The 14,551-nt window shown below is 41.5% G+C and overlaps 1 protein-coding gene across 15 annotated transcripts in view; it reads right to left on the bottom strand.

Annotated features, from left to right (window-relative positions):
- klhl29 (kelch like family member 29) overlaps positions 1–14,551 on the bottom strand; it is a 286,208-nt gene that overhangs the window by 22,177 nt on the left and 249,480 nt on the right. The window lies entirely within an intron of this gene.

The following is a 14,551-nucleotide window of genomic DNA, read 5'->3' on the forward strand; positions in this document are numbered from 1 at the left end:
TTTCTCCAAATTCAAAGCTTTAGACACAAAACAGAAATAGCTATAATGCTGAATAAAAACTGCCATTCTGACTTCTTCAGATAACGATGTGCTCATCACGTGAGACCCAGTATCTTTCAATAAGAAGCAGATTAGGGAAATGGGCTTCAAATCCCATTAATGTAAACACAGCACAGCTATCATCCAATCAGAAAGGGTCAGGAGTTGTAATAAAAGGGAACACGTGCAGGTCAGAAGAAAGCCGCCGTCTCGGGGCTGTTTCGCAGGTTGCAAATCTGATTGAATTCATTACGTGTGTGATTCACCGTCAAGCATTTAATGTGAACCGTGACATGAGGACTGACACTAAAAAGACTCGAGAGTGGGTGTATATGGTTCGATTATATCTCCAAGGCAGAGGAGCCAAAGCAAGGAGGGAGACACTCTGCTGATTACAAAAACAAAGACCATCTCTGTCCTTCTGTTTCCTCTTCCCTCAGTCAGACAGAAGCTGTTTTCATCGTCACTAAAGACAACGTATGAGTTTAATCATCGACATTCTGCGCTACATCGATTGCTTTCTTTAAAAAATTTTTTAAAAAAGTGTTTACACACAGACTGATCACCGCGTGAAGCCATGTAATTGTCTGTAGCTCTTGACAGGGACTGTTTCATCACGCAGGGACAATCATCTTGAAAATGCAGCTGCGGGGTTACAACGAAACAAACAACGTGGGATTGTGTTCCTTTATGTCAGGTTAGAGACAGAACGAAAGACTGATAGGAAGGGCAGGACGAGGATGTGAATGAAAGAAAGAGGCCAGGCTTTCGAATGCGTAACGCGGATAAAAATGACAGGCTGATGCTCGCGGCGCGCACCGCGACTAATGCGTCAACAAATCAGCGTTATAATTTCGTGTCACCCAGGTGCGAGGCATCCCCGCAAAGTGTGATTGTGTTCCCACATGACCAGACTGCATGAGAACCATTATGTTTGATAACAACAGGTGAATCGAGACGGATGCCGTGCAAAATATGCAGCCGCAGCTGCCGCGTTTGCTCACGACGATTGGCAGATGGACGTGCCATTTCTCCACCTGTCTGCAGACTCTACGTGGCGATCCGACCTTAATAAATTAACTGGTAATTAATAAAATTGATGGGGGGGGGATAATCTGATTGACTTATCGGCATACAACCTGGTTATTGGTGGGTAGTGTGCATGTTTACTGGCTACACTGCATTTTTCACCAGCGACAAAACCAAAAGGCTGGAGTTATTTTTATTCCCTATTGGACAATTCCATCCGTCTCCAGCATTTTCCAATTTCCCTAACAATCTGTAGCACCCAGCGCCAATCCTAGTCGTTCTTACAGACAAAGTAAATCTAACAAAGTAATTTTCTAACACAGCTTGGTACTTCACTTTTTAGCCAAATAGAACATTTACTGAAAACCATTTTTTTTTTAGGGTGGCAGATGAATACATATTAGGTCCCTTGATGGTATTTAAGGCATCAGGATGCCGTTGACGATGTTCACTAAAAATACTGGAAACTACAGTGCACATGTTCATCAATGATATCAAACTATCCTGAGCAAAAGCGCTGCCCTGCAATGTGCTCTTAATACTGTTTGAGCTGTATGGTACAAAGGAATGCACAATATGAAGAGATGTTATACACAGACAATACTTGTCAGACTGTTTGTTAGTTTTATCCTTTTTAAAATAGAATCAAGTCTTTATTTATTTATTTATGTCTTCTATAAGACTGATTTGGCACTTCAAGAGAATGCCGAAAGATTAAACCCGTTTCCGTCATCTTCAAAAAGCTGGAACGTGTGGTGGACGTGGGCTTCACCAGCTAAGACTGATGTCATTACAGGCTGCTGAGAAAATGCAGTACATAAGAAGATATTGGCCCTCAGGCCCTCACTTTTTAACAATAACTCGGAAACAAACATCTGACTCACAGACCATAAAAATGAACCAAATGCAGCCTGCCGTCGGATTTGCTCAGTGGCATTACACATCTAAAGCCTTGTGAATATGTATGTGTATCTGTTATCTGCGTGCGTGTGCTCGCCATCTTGTTTCCTCTGATTATGGAACAACATCAATGTGCTATAGCATCTAAGAATAACATCAATCGGTAAGTGTGATCTAATGTGACACAGGAATTCATGCCATGAAATGTATCAGAGGCAATATAAAATATGGACGTAGCCACAGCATAATGACACACTGCTTCTGGACTGTGCATTGTAGAGCTTTTTAGAGGCCGTTTTAGCACAAAATTGATCACAACTGTATTTAATTTTAAATCTTGTAGCGCCAATAATAGAGAGAAAATCCCAACAATCAGACGGGCCCCTGTGAATAAGAACTTGGCGACAGTGAGAAGGAAAAACTCCCTTTTTAAAGGAAGAGAGTGAAGTGCAACGTTGTATCCATAGACAGATACCAGATACCTGCTTATTAGAGCTAAATAACATGCAAATGAGATGCTATACTGACTAAAAGTAGAGGACTGATATCTTAGATGGACTGTTGGAACAAATACCTGCACAGCAAGTTATGATATTTATCAGATAGTTGCATTAAAAATGCTTCAAAAAGACACCAGAAACACGCTTCCACTTCAGTGACTCTTATTAGCTGAGGGCGAAGCCTAGCTGACAGCGAGGGGACTGTGTCAATGACCACTGATCACTTGGAGCAGCCATGCACCTAATTAAGCTTAACTTCAAACTTTTGTAGGTTTTAAACAGGTAGGCTGGAGATAGTAGCACTATCAAAAAGACACCAGGCGGAGCTGGAGGCGGTGAAGATGCTCAGATTTTAGTTGGGTTTGGGACAGCTCAGCGATGCAGGAAGGCGATCCACTGTGGCAACTTCTAAACGGAGCAGCTGAATGAAAAAGAGGAAGGTTATAAAAAAAAAGTTTTCCCCTCATTAATTTATCATGAAAGAGAAAATCGGTAATAGAAATGAGAGATTTTTTTGTAGCACCAGGCCTCAAAGACGTTTAATTTTGCTTTAAAGATTGGCAGGTTGATATGGGAGCCCGTGGGGACTGATTCCCATTTGGAGTCAACGCTCAGTGGCTATTTGAGGAACTGCACCTTTTAACACTTCCCCCGTTGGCCTAATTTTTCATCATCTGAGGTCGCTGCTTGGCTGTTGCAGTTCATTTGACAACTGACACATTTGGTCTCGTTTGTACCGCCTCTGGTTAATTTGGAAGCTGTCGACCGGTTCCTGCCTTTTAATGCTGACCACACAGCCTCCATTTCTGACCACATGTCCATAGACTAGCTGTCTCCAAAACACGCAAGTCATGCAATCTAATCATCAAGAAGGCGCCCAAGGCACTGGATCCAATTCACTAATGTAGTTAACTGGAGGGTAGTGGGGATGATGAACCATGCTTTTCTCCATACTTGTCTCTATTTTTCACACACATGCGATAAACCTTAATGGATGGGCTGCCAGTCATTGAGATACTGACATGCATCATTTCCCCCGAGATACAAACTACAGCGTTTATAGAGTGAGGAAAAGTGAGTCGGGAGGAAAGGGAGGAAAAAAAACCTTGTTAGGATAACAAAACCACTTGGGCTCTATACACCTCAGCACTGACAAAAAGATCCATTAAGAGGCAGAGGAGTGCGTCGTGCTGCAGTTACAACTACTCTGGAATCGCACACAAACATGGACTTAACAATGGCTACAGTATCCTCCACACTTGCTATTAAAAGCCTTGAGATGCAAACAGCAAGTGGTGGAATACAGTGCACAAACAGGAAAGGCATGATAACAAATCCTGCATTTACTCATGCTGTTAAGTATGCTTAAACCATACAGGTTCACAGCAGCGTAACCTTAAAAAAACTGAGCGTGCTCACTGGAATGCAAAAAAAAAAAAAAAAGAGGGGAAAAAAAGCATTTATCGCCTGCAGAGAGGAGCTGATGCTCTAGATTATATCAAGCAGCAACTCGTGCCCTTAAGTTACAAACTCACATTAATCCCTGCAACAACTCCAGCTATCTTACTCTCATGAACACAGTCTATCGTAGTCTCTTCCCACTGCCCCCACACACACACACGCACCACCAAATGTGCACTCTAATGTGGATTTCAAAAACCTGTGTTAGTCATGTGAGTAAATCCAGCTTGTTTGTAAAAGAAAAACCGTCAGTTTGTGATCAAATCAGCGTGTCACGCTCTTCGGGGTTTGAAGGGATTTGGCAGTTTGTTTTCACTTAAATGTCTCTGCAAGCATTGTCTGGGGGACGCATTTATTCATGCTGATAATCTCTCAGAACTGCACTTCAACAAAATGATTTTTTTTTTTTACATTTGTCCAATATAACACAACATATAGCATTTACCGCAGCCTAGAGTTTTGAATAAGCAGCATGCTAAAATGCAGACACAGGGTGGCAACCATAACTAGCTCATTCCACAGAACAATCTGAAAACCTCAGAAACAGCTGATTTTTTGTCCAATATTATATTTATCATGAAAAATGTTACCTTCATACTACTGATAGTTTCAAAGTTAAATAGCAGGGGGTTTAAATTTGTCACCTTGAGCCCTCATACCTTCACAGGAATCAAATAATTGTTTTTCTATAGCTAACTTAGTTTCAAATATGCGTTATACTGTACAGTAAGGATTCTACAATAATACAGAAGAAACCCCAGCATTCAGACCAACCGCTACGATCAAGCACTTGGCGACAGGGGAAGGAAAAACTTCCTTTTAACAGGAAGAAACCTCCGGGAGAACCTGGCTCAGGGATGTAGAGACTGACTGGGGTGAGAGGAGGGAGTATTAAACCAAATCCACTGCATAAGCACTGCATGAAAAATGTAATACACCCTTACTCCTTCAATAAGAAGTAAAAGGGTGACTAGCAGCTAGGTGCCATGTTTACATCATATTTATCACATGCATTTGATTAATTTATAATCAACAAGTGTGAGCATTTTTCTAAAAGCAGCAGTTTTGGCAGTTTGCAGAGCATTCAGGTGTTATTACAAAATAATTAAAGACAATGGCCACAAACCTCGAGCCATTTCTGCATTTCAGCTTTGTTTTGTTCTGTTTTTCTTTATCTCAGGTTGTATTTACCCAACTTTAAGGCCGGGCATAGTCTACCGTATTTTCCACACTATAAGGCGCAGTTAAAATCCTTTAATTTTCACAAAAATCGACAGTGCGCCTTATGTATGAATTCTGGTTTTGCTTACTGACCTTTTATGTGGTACACAGCGCTCAAAATCTAGAAAATGTCTTAGTACTACTTTGGGAAGCTACGAAGCTGCACCGCTTGATGGATTGTTGGAGGATTACAGCTACTGTAGTCAAGAGCCTCAGGGAGTAATCTGGGTCCAAAACTTCAACTTCAGGTCCTAAAGTCAAACAAATACTGCGACATCACTGAAAGTTAAAAACTGTCTAAATTCTTTTATCTTTAATAAAATGATCAGTGTTGCTGCTTTACCAGGTGTAACAATTAAGTTTAACATCCAGCCATCATGAAAACAGAATTTATTAAATTTAACAGTTAGAAGTTAGCAGGAAGTTAGCTCGCTAGCTTCCACCTAAACATGATATAGCATGTTCTGACTGAGAGATTTCTGAAACAAATTCAAACGTACAGCTCTGCTATCACTTCCAACATAAATAAAGACAGAAAACTAAACAGCAGTGACGTTTGTAGGGCTACTGAAGTTGGGCTAACTGGTATATGTAGGGTTGCCAACTCCCTGAAAAATAAATAAGGGACACCTCGTGGCCAGGGCCGGGCGACCCAGTTGTCTTCACCCTTCCCAGTGTGGTGAATTTTCTAGCTCTTTTTTTGTGTGTGAAATTATTTTTTTAACCATTTGACTTGAAGTTGATTTAAGTAGATGCATATTCTATTCTTTGTGATATGAACACATGTGAAACAAATGATCATTTAGCCATTTATTTTTTAGCTCAAAATGACAACATTAACACATAAAACAGGTCTCTTTCTTAAACAGAAGCCTGTCATGCTTAACTTTTGAGAATATAAGTAAATCTTTCTTTAAAAGCACTCTGTCCTGCTTAACTTAAAATAATAGAAAACAATAGAAAGAAAAACATTCTTGTAACAGTGCACATTTAGTGCATTTAGTACAATTGGCTTCAGTTGAGCTATTATTTCAGCTTTTCTAATGCTAATCAGCTGCTCCTGTTTGTAAACCCACTTGTTCCCATGATTACGCATCTTAACTCATCATCATTATTCATCTATGTATTACTTTTATGTATTAGTCATCTATTTGTTGTAATCATCTATCCTTGCAGTTGTTTATTACACAAAATAAATTATATTATCACACTTCTGGCCACATAGCGCTGATATTCATTGCACATGCCCATATTAACGTTTTCCAGCCAGGTGTTTTCCTTTTCCCCATTCTTCCCTTTCTCTGAGGGGAACAAACATTGCTGCTCTAATGCTGGGCTCACACTGTGCGGTTTTAGGCCCATTTTGAGCCGATTTTTGAGTGATCGGACCGATTTTGGCCTTCATCGTGCGTCGTGTAGTATACGTGGGGTAACGAGAAGTGATTAACACCTCACGACCAGCTCCCGATCATCAATCGCTCGTGAGGGTGTCACCACAGGCGCTCACACTGCTCACGCGCAAACGTAAACGTTGGTGAAAAAGATGGAGCAGCACAGCTGTGCAGCGTGTGATCTGGACACAAGCGATGGAGGCACAACTTGTAGAACTTTGGAAAGCTCATCCGAGCCTTTTCGATGTGGCATCACAAAATTATCACGACCACAACAACCGTGAAAACAGTTGGATTTACATTGCTGCTCAATCACAGCTGCCTGATCATGTTTTTCATTAGCAATTTAGCAAAGTTGATGGTGGTGGTGTGTGTGTCTGTGTGAGTGTAAGACGGAGAGAGAGAGAGCGCGACAGATTTTCTGTTATAACCTTCATGTTATGGAGGCACAGTGTGAGCACTCAGGTCGCATCAGAGCATCGGGCGGTATAGTGTGAGACCCTGCATCGTGACCTACCAACTTCTAACCCCTGCGAGTCAATCGTGCAGTTTGAGCAGGAGCTGAATAACGTGACTGAAAAAAAATCGCACAGTGTCTGCCCAGCTTTAGGTGTACTGTCATCCGAGACTTGCACCGCAGAGTCGGCGTTTGTTTCCCTGTTGGCCATGCTTCTTGTTGTGGTCATCTGTTGTCTTCCGGTATTTTCTCCGCAAGCGACCTTTCCTCGACCAATGAGATGAGCGGTAATCTGAATTGTCATACTCGAATTGTCATAAGTGTGCTGTCAGCTCATGTGTCACAAAGCAGGAGAGGGGCTGGGAATTATGTTTTCAAACAAAGTGTTAATTCCATAAACATTTATAGACTACTTTTGATTCTCACTGTATTACGGGACAAAGTGCGTCCCTTATTAGCTCAATACGGGACGTGTACTTTTGTTTCGAAATACGGGACGATTCCGTTTTTTAAGGGACGGTTGGCAACCCTAGGTATATGCTACGTGATCGCTAGCTACACAGCTATGTTAGCATAACATAAACACAGTGAAGCTGGAGGATGAACGCTAACTTTTTTCCACTCGATAAAATGTGAGGGTTCCTGATGGTTAGAGACAAATACAATCGCATGGCAGGATGCTGTAAACGGACCAAACTTCAGTCAGGAGAACAACTGAGATAATCCATCCACAATACGAGGTTAGTCATTAATAGAGCAGCTGCGAGAGAATTTAGCATTAATTAATCAATGGTATGGAAATGGAGGACTCAAGAAGAATGAGTTGAGTAAAGTTTGACTTATTTGACTGTTTTGTTTCGCTTAATGCTCCTTATGGTCAGAAAAATACAGTAGATAATTTTTTTGTAACGTGTACTTTCTTTTTACGATGACTGTATTTTAATTTCTATAACAGTGACAGAAACAAGTACTGGTATAGTTGATATTTTAGATTGCTTTCTGGTAGTTCACTGGATAAAACTTAAGAAAGTGTGATATGTTCAGCTACCCAACCCACATCCATACAAGTTGTAGCACATATAGCACTCCTTTTACCTATACCCCGTTTAGCAGGTGGGAGGTTCACCTGCAAAAACTCGAGCCTTGAAGCATGCCGACTTTAGCTTTTCATTCAAATAAATCAACAGAGATATATTTGCATGCAGCGACATATGAAGCAGCTGTTTGATTAGTATATTGCCACTGGAACGGGCACAAGAAGAGAAGAAGAACAGGTGTGTGAGAGAGTGTCAGTCTCTCATAGCCCTCTGTTTCCTGTCAGAAGTTATGAACCAAGAGCTAGTGATTTGGCTCGAAGAATACAGGGCTGCTCCAGCCTGAAGGGCTTTCAGAATAATTTACACAGAGATATAGGCATCATTTTCTCATTAACATTTTTCACATTTGCCAAGACTGTTTATTAGCAGCCAGGTGGTGAAAATCTCAAGAGCACAACATAAATTACCCTTAAGAGTCCAGGTAAAGACCAGGTGTGCATGTGGGCTGTTGTTAACAGAGGAAGCTGCTGTTTGTGACTGTGGATGTTCATTTGAGATCATTCAACTGTGACTTCCAGCTTCTTTGCATATGTGCTACAGCCTCATCCAAATTTAAATGGCTATAGAGAGGAAATGCAATGGAAAAGGGGTTTAAAAAAGAGGAGAGGAATCAAGTAGAGAAAGGTAGTAATATTTTTCAGATTAATCTGTCTGTGTGTCTGTCTATCAAGTCAGACGACTGAGGCATGGAACTGTGAACAGAGAGAAAACATCCATTTTGGAGAAGAGGAGTGAGAGTGGGTGTGAGAGCACAGAATGAGAGTCTATCTGTGTTGTGTCAGCTGCCATCTGTGTGTCAGAGCACATCACAGAAACTGTAAGGCCTGCGCCCACACCTCCAATATCACCCTGCTTTCTGTTGGCCACCAGCACTCAAACATCCCTTTCTCCAAATCACAATCTTCTTGTCTGACTTGCACTCTTTGCCTACATTTTCCTTGCACCAGGACACATGTAGAAATTTAGCATCAATTAACCCAAGGAGGCTGTCTTGGCCACATGTTCGCTGTGGGTATTTTAAGGTCTTGTACTCGACTGCAGCTGCACTGGAATTGCCTCCTGAAGCACGAAGACACTTAATCCTGAAAATAAAATTCATTACTGATGCATTATGTGGCTAATAAGGGACAAATGACTTTTAGATAAAGATGCAGTCAACAGTAATCATTGAGAAATACTAAATAGATGCATAAGTCTAACATTAATACAATTATTCAGTTTTCTTAAAATAAACACGTAGCCTTCAATGTGCCAAGAATAACACAGACAAACCCCATCTTTTGCTAGCTCTAGTTCACAAAAACACTACTCTACACAAATTGTCAGACATGAAAACAAAAACAGTGGCATTGTGACAACTAATTTGAACTCGTTTGTATGCACCTCTATTTCCCGTGTTGATTTTCTCTGCATGTGACAACTGTTTGTATCTGTGTGATCTCTCCCCAGGTTGCTAATCAATGTCTGATGGTGAAATCCGCCGAGTCCTACCTTAGAGAGCTCAGCACCCTTCACACATATAAATGTCTGGTTATAAGAACTCTATAGAAAGACCCGCCCAAAGCTTCAAGCAGACAAAAAACACAAATAATCGTCTGTTAAGGCAGGATAGTAATGAATACTTAACACGTCACCATCAAAAACGTCCATCATTACTTGTGGATTAGGCTATGTGTACTTCCTAAGTTCTTAGCAGCAAGCTACAGTGGTTTTGTGTTGCGTAAACCTGTAAAACCTTAATTAATGTATCAACATATTATAGAAAACATCTGTAAGTGCAAATAAACTCACCTAAAACCCGTAGGAGGAAAATCCTGAAGCATCACAAACTAAATGCCCAAAAATTTCAGTGGCAATATGTTTACAGCCAATATCCTATCGATTTAATAATATTTTTTAAAAATTAATTCATGTTTCAATGCATGCAATAATGTACGGTTTACATTTCATGTTGGTATTCATGTAGTTCATAATGTGTGAGAACTATCCTGCAATTACGCTAACGCTTTTGTCACTCAGTCTAACATGAACTGCATTAAGTTTTGTAATGTGTAGTTTCTGCAAAATCTAATCTAACATCTTTTATTGGTTATATTATAAAACATAATTTTGAGGACCATTTTCTTCATTATTTTCTGAATGAGTCCCTGATTGCGAAGCTAATGGTAGTTTAGCCTGACTGCACTTAACAGTTAGCGGCAGCTGGGAGTTACCGCGAGGAAAAATTAGCCTCAATGTAGGGTTGTCAAAAAAGAACTGATACTATTCATTAATAAAAATGAATGTCGGATTAGATACTCGTTTGCCACAGTGCTGTCTTTGGCTCCTCCAGATGACAAACATCTTCACACAGCGCCGCTGCAGCGCTAACAGCTGAAATCGTTGATGTTCACAACACCGAACGGCACTTTATGAGGAATTTCAAAAATATCATCAAATTATTAAACACTAATCATAAGTATTACCTGGCAGCACACACGTTAATGTTAGCTGTTTAACTGTTAGCAATTACCCGATTAAGTCATTATTAGGGTAGCAGCTAGCGGCTATGACTAACAGCGCGATTATGCTAGGTTACAGATCACAGGCAACCAAATTGGAGGCTGATGACTGGATGATCTTATTATACCAGTGCTACCAGTGTTATTGTAGTTTTGTATTTTCTTATTGGTTTTTTGCTTTTTTTTTAAAAATTCCGTTTAGCTTAGATTAGCTTCCAGAGTGGGATCGCTTGTTTCAGTTTAGCTTTTTATGTATGAAACTGTTTTAGTTTTTATTAGGATCATTGTTAGTTATAGTCTTTATTACCTTTTTATTTCTGGTAAATGCCAGTGACCACATTGAGGAAAATCAGTATAGCTATTACAATATAGCATAGAAATGACAGCTTACTGTTTAGAGCCAACTGGACATTTTTGGTTCGTAATAAGCAGCAACCTCCAGAATATGTGGAAGTATCTAAAACTGCAGTTTCTGTTGTAGCTACTTGAGGACGGCTATAAAAAAAAAAGACCACAATTTAAGCATGAGAGAGAAATAATTAATGGAAATTTGTGTCCCTATGTGATCCCTTTAGTCATCCGTGTGACCTGCCTTAAACCTAACTGGCTCTTGACCCTCAGGTTAAGAACCACTGATTTAACCTCTGGCACGCTAGCTCATTCATGGACTCCCAGATCTTCCTCGTTTACTTCAAGGGCAGCAGTGTTTTGCTTGTTATTTACTCATCGTACACACATCTGACAGATTGTGTATTACGACATCTGGGGATCTGATGGAGTCTTGCTCCCGTATGGACGGCCTGGAAGTGCTCATTTGACAGACTGAAGTCAAGGTCATTCAAAAGACACCACGTACACAACACACACTTCACTGCCATCACTGTAGGAGAGCGCACACACACACACACACACACACACACACACACACACACACACACACACACACACACACACACACACACCTCATTAACTCTGATGGATTACAGAACATTTTAGGCTAATAACACAGACATACTTGTACACACCATGCATAACTGCACTCACTCACACAATCATACACACACACACACACACACACACACACACACACACACACAGAGCAGACTATGGGAGTACATACAAACACAGATGGACGCAGACCTACCACCTCAGTGTCACCTTCAGCTAATCCTTGTGAGACAGAGCAATCCATCCACAGGCCACACAGATTTAACCATAATCCCTGAAAATGAACTCATTTGGAACACAAGTCTGTTTCCTCAATGCCTCGACGCACAACTTGGCAAGATACGCGTACACACATACGCATTGTGTATGTAGATAACCTACAGATATGCCGCACAACACTCCTGTAAATGGAAAAAGGCACCTTGAAAGGCCACCAGGAAGAGAAGTTAGGGAGCGACGATAATAGAGAGGGTGTGCACTTTTTCAGTGTCTGTATGTGTGTGCAGACGCAGATTTAATTGGATGGGAATGTCACGTAGGACGGGGGACATGAGTGCTGCCGGTGCTGTAGGTCGTACACCAATTACTGCTCCGCACTCTTCAAAACTCGATGGAAGATGGAAGACTGACACCCCACTTCATTACCGACGTAAGCCCCCGTGTTGATAGCAGCCAAGTAGGGCAGCGCTGTGCTGGTGCAGGGTGGCGAGTAGTGGTGCTAGTATTAAAATTAACATCCAAATTGCTGGGGAAAAAGTCGCCGCAGCCAAAGCATAAGGTTTGGTCACCTTGATTAATTACTATTATTACTGAATCTAAGAGATTTGAAAGTTTAAAAAAGGGTAAATTTAAGTGGACTAGTGAAATGAAAATAATCCCCCCAAAAAACCCACCAAAGCACGTTGAGTGTTCTTTACTTTTTATATCCAGAGCCTACAGCTATTATTTGTGTGCAGTCTGTGCCTCTTTTTTCATCTACTGTTTAGTATTTGATAAAATACAGGTGCTATAATAATGTGGGACGGCTGTGTTTTCACTGGAGTGCTACATAGAAAGCACTGTGATAGGAAACAGAAATGCTTGTGTGAATGAGACGTACTGCGTGACGCTCTTTAAGTGCTCCAGCAGAAAAGTGCTACATAAGAACCCATCCATTTACCATACAGGTGAAGATTGTGACTCATCCTGTCCGTCCCTTTCACTGACTAACACTGACTTACAAAGGGGTATTTCTCCAAACTGAGATTACTACGGCGTATGTTGATATTTTTATGACTGCAGTGTGTTGTATTTATATGTCTATAGGAGAGTACTGTGGGTTTTATCTTCTTCTGTCAACACCATCCTTAGTAAGAAAAGTGTTTATAGCTTTAGTATGTGTGCTCTCGGTGAGATGCTCTTAGCTTAAAATGAGAAACGCTGCATGCTCATCACTGCCCCTGGAGGCTAGAAAGAAAATGATGCATGCACTTGAATTGTGCACCCGTGGTGAGTGAAATTATGATTGCCATTGCTGGTATCTTTATGCCTCTACACTCTGAAAAAGGCACAAATGCGTGTTGGTATATTTTTTTGTCTCTAACTCAGTGAAATTATGGCCTTTTATTACATGTTGAAAACAACCTTGAGTGCTAGGACCTGGATTTTTATGCCATGCTTTAGCTGTAATTCTATTTTCTTTTTTATTGTTGTTCTCATCCAGAAGCACTGGTGGTTTGAGGGACACCTGTAGTGCTCCTGCTAGTCTCTTTTATTAAAATCAGCTAACAATGTTGAGTTGGTTTAGAGGTGAATATGTCGTGTATTATAAGGGGGGAGATGATTAGCCATGTAGCAGGTGGTCAGATCTCAGGAGCCTATACTCATTTGGTTTAGAATATCATTAAATGTTTTTCTAATGATTTTATTTCATTCGTTTTCTAAACTTTGATTCAGTGTAGTGTACAGTTAGTTTTGTGACAATGACAGGGTTTTTGTGTTTGCACTTTTTCCTCTGTGCATCAACACAGGACATTTTTTATTAAAATCAGTCATAATGTGATTGAAAGCACGACTTTCAGCTTTGATTCAAGAGGTTTAACAAAAGTATCAGATTAGGAATTCAGATTAACTTTGACAGAAAGGAGAGTATGGAGAATAGCAGTGTGCCATATCATAGTGTCTTGTACATAAATGATGACGCGGATGACGTCAGTGCGCACACTGTGTCTGAGGAGGATGTGCGGAAGTGCTTCAGGAAGGTGAACGCACGCAAAGCTACTGGTCCGGACGGGATTCCCGGCCGCGTCCTCAGGTCATGCGCGGCTCAGCTGGCTGGAGTGTTCACGCACATCTTCAACCTTTCCCTCTCTCTGTCTGTAGTCCCAGCCTGCTTCAAAATGGCCACCATCGTCCCTGTACCCAAATCCTCCACCATCTCCTCATTGAACGACTGGCGACCTGTAGCCCTGACCCCCATCGTAAGCAAATGCTTCGAGAAGCTGGTCAGGGACTTCATCTGCTCTGCACTACCCGACTCACTGGACCCTCTACAGTTTGCATACCGCCACAACAGGTCCACTGATGATGCCATAGCCCTGACACTACACACTGCCCTGTCACACCTGGAGAAGAGAGACACGTATGTGAGGATGCTGTTTGTAGATTACAGCTCAGCATTCAATACCATCGTTCCCTCGAAGCTGGACAGGAAACTGCAGGATCTAGGACTGAGCAGCTCCCTCTGCAGCTGGATCCTTAGCTTCCTGTCTGACAGACGCCAGGTGGTCAGACTGGGCAGCATCACCTCATCCCCCATCACACTGAACACTGGTGCTCCACAGGGGTGTGTACTGAGCCCTCTCCTGTACTCACTCTACACCTACGACTGCACAGCCACTAACAGCTCCAACATCATTGTGAAGTTTGCGGACGACACTACAGTGGTGGGTCTTATCACCAACGGTGATGAGACGGCTTACAGGGAGGAGGTCAGCGCCCTGACCCACTGGTGTCAAGACAACCATCT

Source organism: Maylandia zebra, linkage group LG15, assembly GCF_041146795.1.
Source record: "Maylandia zebra isolate NMK-2024a linkage group LG15, Mzebra_GT3a, whole genome shotgun sequence".
In the NCBI taxonomy this organism is placed as follows: Eukaryota; Metazoa; Chordata; class Actinopteri; order Cichliformes; family Cichlidae; genus Maylandia; species Maylandia zebra.